This window comes from Barbus barbus (genome assembly GCF_936440315.1).
Source record: "Barbus barbus genome assembly, chromosome: 3".
In the NCBI taxonomy this organism is placed as follows: domain Eukaryota; kingdom Metazoa; phylum Chordata; class Actinopteri; order Cypriniformes; family Cyprinidae; genus Barbus; species Barbus barbus.
The window spans coordinates 27461391-27466206 of record NC_136731.1 but is presented as its reverse complement, the minus strand read 5'-3'; the positions used below and the strand labels follow the sequence as shown (position 1 = coordinate 27466206).

General features: G+C 33.1%; 1 long non-coding RNA gene across 2 annotated transcripts; it reads right to left on the bottom strand.

Annotated features, from left to right (window-relative positions):
- Positions 1-224: 224 nt before the first annotated feature.
- Positions 225-4203, bottom strand: LOC306850581. 2 transcript variants are annotated; one of them, XR_013782419.1, is made up of 6 exons: positions 4148-4197; positions 3894-3960; positions 3401-3470; positions 2883-3056; positions 1746-1778; positions 233-621 (listed from the first exon to the last, which is right to left on the bottom strand). It is a non-coding gene; the product is annotated as an uncharacterized lncRNA (long non-coding RNA). The 2 variants fall into 2 exon arrangements; XR_013782418.1 differs by lacking the exon at positions 1746-1778 and having other exon boundaries at positions 225-621; positions 4148-4203.
- Positions 4204-4816: the final 613 nt, after the last annotated feature.

Genomic DNA, 4816 nt, shown 5'->3' with positions numbered 1-4816 from the left:
GTTTGCCAGTAACTTACTGTAAATTAAATTTACAGTAAATATACTGTATTAATATTTACAGTACCATTTAACTTGCTGTAAATACATTTACAGTATGTATACTGTACTTTTACCGTTTTTACTGTAAAATATACAGTAATTATATGGTCTTTTCTCCAGTAACATATTGCAATACAAGAAAAATATATCAAATTTAAATGATTTAAATGAAAATAAGCAATGACAACTGTGTAACTTTAATTTATTTTAATTGTTCAATTCCAATCCTTGCAATAACATTTTCATATTTTCACAGATTCAGTAAAGACTCAAACAAAACATTGTTACAAACTATTATATATATTACATCCTATTCTAATTTATCCCAAGCACAACTTACTATGATAATAGTGTATAGCGACAAAAGTGAATCTTCAAAAAGACTCAAAACTTTTGTTACACACAAGAAGCATGGACTATATTTTTTCAAAGCTGCCTGCTGAAATCCACAAACTCCTAAACGAAAGAGGACACATGAGGGTTCAGGCCAGAGTTTCTTCTTTGCACATCTTCCCATTTCTTTTGCTGATCAGGAATTTTGCAGAGCACTTACTGTTGACAGGATTGATCCTCGCAATGAACCTTCACATAAAAGAAATAATTCATTAGACCATTTCATTTTCTTTGTAAATATTTTTTAAAGCATTAGTTCATCATTTACTCACCCTTTTGTTGTTACAAACCCATAAAACTCTGCTTCATTTTCAGAAGTCTTATGTGTTTGTAACAACATGAGGGTGAGTAAATGACGACAGAAGTTTCAGTTTTGAGTGAACTATCCCTGAACTGTTTTAAGATATGAAAACTTAGAAAGATATGTTAAGGAGAGGAAAGTAAAATATATTATTTTCTTCATTCAATGTAAACATATGGAAAATAGACATGCTGATATTGGGTAATATGTTATGTCACAATAATGAACATGCATGGTATTGTTATAGTGGGCCAAAAGTGGGCACTTCAAATTACTGTGAATAACTCTATTACAAATTTTGATTTTTAGGAGAATAAATTTTAAGATTACTTTTCCATCAACCAGTTAAAACACTGCCCTTCTTGACTGGTCTATCTCCCCGATCTATCTACTATCTACCGGTCTACTATAAGGTTAACTAATGGGTCTTTATTGTAAAGTGTTACCGATTGTTCTTTATAATTCTTTTGCACTTTAATCTGTTTATTAAGTTTAATAAGTTTATAAAATGTTTACTTTATAATATTTTTGTGTATTATTTTATTGTATTTAAAGATCAAAGTTATTTTTATTATAAAAATTAATTGAACCTGTTATAGGAGGATAAGACTTTTTTGTAACTTAATTCAATACCATGATGAAAGCTTCAGAATGAATTGTGATATGAGAATTTGAAATGTCACATTCCTAATGTGAAATAAAAACTAAGTCTTTAATTTTCGTTTTGTTTCATGACATAAAAAAGTCTAGTCTTTGACATGTCATAAAAGACTCCATTTATTAAATCATAAGAATGATAAGAAGTTCCACTTACTCACCTACTGTATATAAATAAAAGTTACTCTGTAACTGTCTGTTATGAATTCATTAGAAGCATAAACAGAATAGAGCACAGTTCATTTTATTTAAACTCAAATTGTCAGTTGTCATTACTGCATGCATGCCAAGAAGACATGACGGTAACATACAGACACTCCACCCAAACATTTTAACTCTTTCAACATTTACTCACCCTCATGTCATCCCAGATGTATATGACTTTCTTCTGTGGAGCACAAATGGAGAGTTTTAGGGGAAAAAAGTCCTCTGAAGCAAAATGATAGGTGTGTGAGAAATTTTTTAAATAATTTAATTTAACCATTTAAAAAATGTCAAATTTTAAATCACTGCTTCCGGGCAAGTGTCCTACATGTGTTTGTTTGACGTTAATGTCAGCACGTTGTGAAACTCACACAAGATGTGACGGTCCTATATGCATTCTCATCACTTCTCAGCCGAAATTCACAACAAGCTTGTCAGGCTTCACAATAAGCTGATATTTACATCAAGCGTGAACTCATGAACCCATGTTTGACAGTTGGCCAGAAGCAAAGGTTTATAATTTGAAATGTTTCAAATATTTGTATTTTTCTCACACATATCTATAGTTTTGCTTCAGAAGACATTGATTCATCCACTGGGGTCACATAGCGTTGTGATTTCTATGTGTGGTTTTTGAAGCATCAACTTAGAGGGACCAATTCACTTGCATTATATGGACTTACAGAGATGGATCATTTTTCTAAAAACCTCTGATTGTGTTCCACAGAATAATGAAATCCATATACATCTGGGATGGCATGAGGGTGAGTAAGTGATGAGAGAATTAGCATTTTTGAGTGAACAATCTCTTAAAAAGGAATAGTTCACTGAAATTTTTTAATTCTGTCATCCTTTATTTGCCCTCATGTCTTTCCAAACCTGTATGCACCTTCTTCTTCTGTGTAACACAAAATAAGATATTTTGAAGAATGTTGGTGACCAGTGTTGGCGTTTTGGTTCCTGTTAACCTCCATTATATGAAAAAAAAAATACAATGAAAGTCAATGGGAACCGAAACTGTTTGGGCACCAGCATTCTTCAAAATATCTTAATTTTGTGTTACACAGAAGAAAGAGGTGCATACAGGTTTGGAAAGACATGAGGGTGAGTAAATGATGACAATTTTCATTTTTGGGTGGGTTTTCCATTTAAGGGATTGTTCACTCAAAAATGCAAATTCTCTCATCACTTACTCACCCTCACGCCATCCCTGATGTACATGGCTTTCATTCTTCTTTTTCCCTTTAATGTTTACTTAACATTACAGCATATTGCAAGATGTACTTACATCTGAATAAACTCCAAAGTAATGGCTGCTTCCACTTGGTACTTGATGTTATGAACATAATAGCACCCGAAGAGAAGAGCAAATGCAAGGGCCATATCTGGTAGGTCAATCACAGGAAAGAAGACTTTGCCTTCGATCGCCAGCATCCATTTTTGCTGCATAGAATTGAATCTCCTAAAAAAATTATTAAATAAATATTAATAATTTATTATGTTCATGTTTTTTTTATTATTATTGTGTTATTTATAGCTTTGCAAAAACATTTCACATTTGATTTTGGTGTCAGTAAAAATGTGTAGATGTTGGAGCCTTTCTCATTAGTTCAAAGAGATAGTTCACCCAAAAATTACAATTCTATTATCATTTACTTGTTATTATTGTTGAAATTTGTTATTCAAAACTTATTTGAGGAGATGTTAGGTAGAACGTTAGGTATAGAGAGCCAAGAATAAAGTGTGACAAAAATTTTTAAAAATCATCCCTTTAACATCACTAAATCATGTACTAAAAGATCTTACCAAGCATGATCAGCCTTGGAGTAGAAAGAAGTCAAAGCCTGGTGTTTGCATCTGACAGAGTTGTTATGACCTGCACACACACACACCGTTTTTTCTAAGTGTCAGTTATATAGCAATCATCAGTTGTCAGATATTTAAACGAAAAACACATACATCGGCTACAAGGGACATCTAACCCTCTAATCCATCTAAAGCGTTCTGTGTTTGCGATAACGTTACGTGTGCGACTGAAGAGCGGAGAGGCTATATATAGAACAACGCGCAAGCATACACGGAAACCTGAAGTTCGCACTTTGACGATTAATAAACGCATAATATCTCCAAAGAGACGCCACAGTGTTTGAAGACGAACATTGCAGGTTTCATGCTAGCATTAAATGCATGCTGTACATTTATACACTTACATAAGCGATTACACAGCGTTACACAGTTGTACCATTGAAAGCTCAGTTTGTTGGCCAACAATTTCATACAAGTTCACATAAAAACTCACCTGCTACCGACGTGGTCAAAACCAAGACAGAGACCTGTTTTTGTTCTCACTTTCATGGTGAAACTCTCTACAAAAAAGGACAGAAAAGAAAAATATACGAACACCGTGAGGAAACTGCGCGTCGTGTCGTAGTCGGTGTTTTTTTATTATTATTATTATTTTTTTTTTTTTCAATTAAACCAACAACTAACCCCCAAAAATTACACTGACATAAAACATGTAAGTGAATGAAAAAGCAATAATATTGGACATACATTTGCAGCTGTGAGGTGTGTGTGTCGTCCTTTTTCTTCTTTCTCCGAGCAGAAGAAAAAGCCTTTCTGTCATTGGTCAGGTTTCGCGCTCATTTTTTTCACTGTATTTGAATTTACAGTAAATGAAAAATACTGTATTTTAATGGCGCCAAGAGGATATTTCCCATAATGCAACTTGAAAATACAGTAACATACTGTGTAACTGTTTTACAGTAAAGTACAGTTCATATTACAGTTGAATACTGTGTAATTTACAGAAATCGCTAACAGTGAGGAATAGACTTACCTGTCCTAAATGTTGTTAGTATGCAGAGCAGCTTAAACACAGTCATTCCTTATAACTTGCTAATGAGGCTTTAGTTGCGGACAAATACTTTAGAAGCATCTCTCGCCTTTAGGTTAATCAGTTAATTGCAATCTGTAAACGTTTGAAGGGTTGATCTAATCCCAGAGGACTAATGCTGATTTTATAAGAATTTAATAACGTCATCAATCAGCATCTTGAAGAGATCAAGACGTAGCAAGAAGCGCAGTATGATTTAGAGCCAATTATTTAATAAATGATTCATAGTACAACAATGTATTGTAATATATTTGCACATAGCAATGCACAAAAAGTAAAATGATTAGACATTGGTAAAGGCCACAACAAACTGTTTATTATGGGAC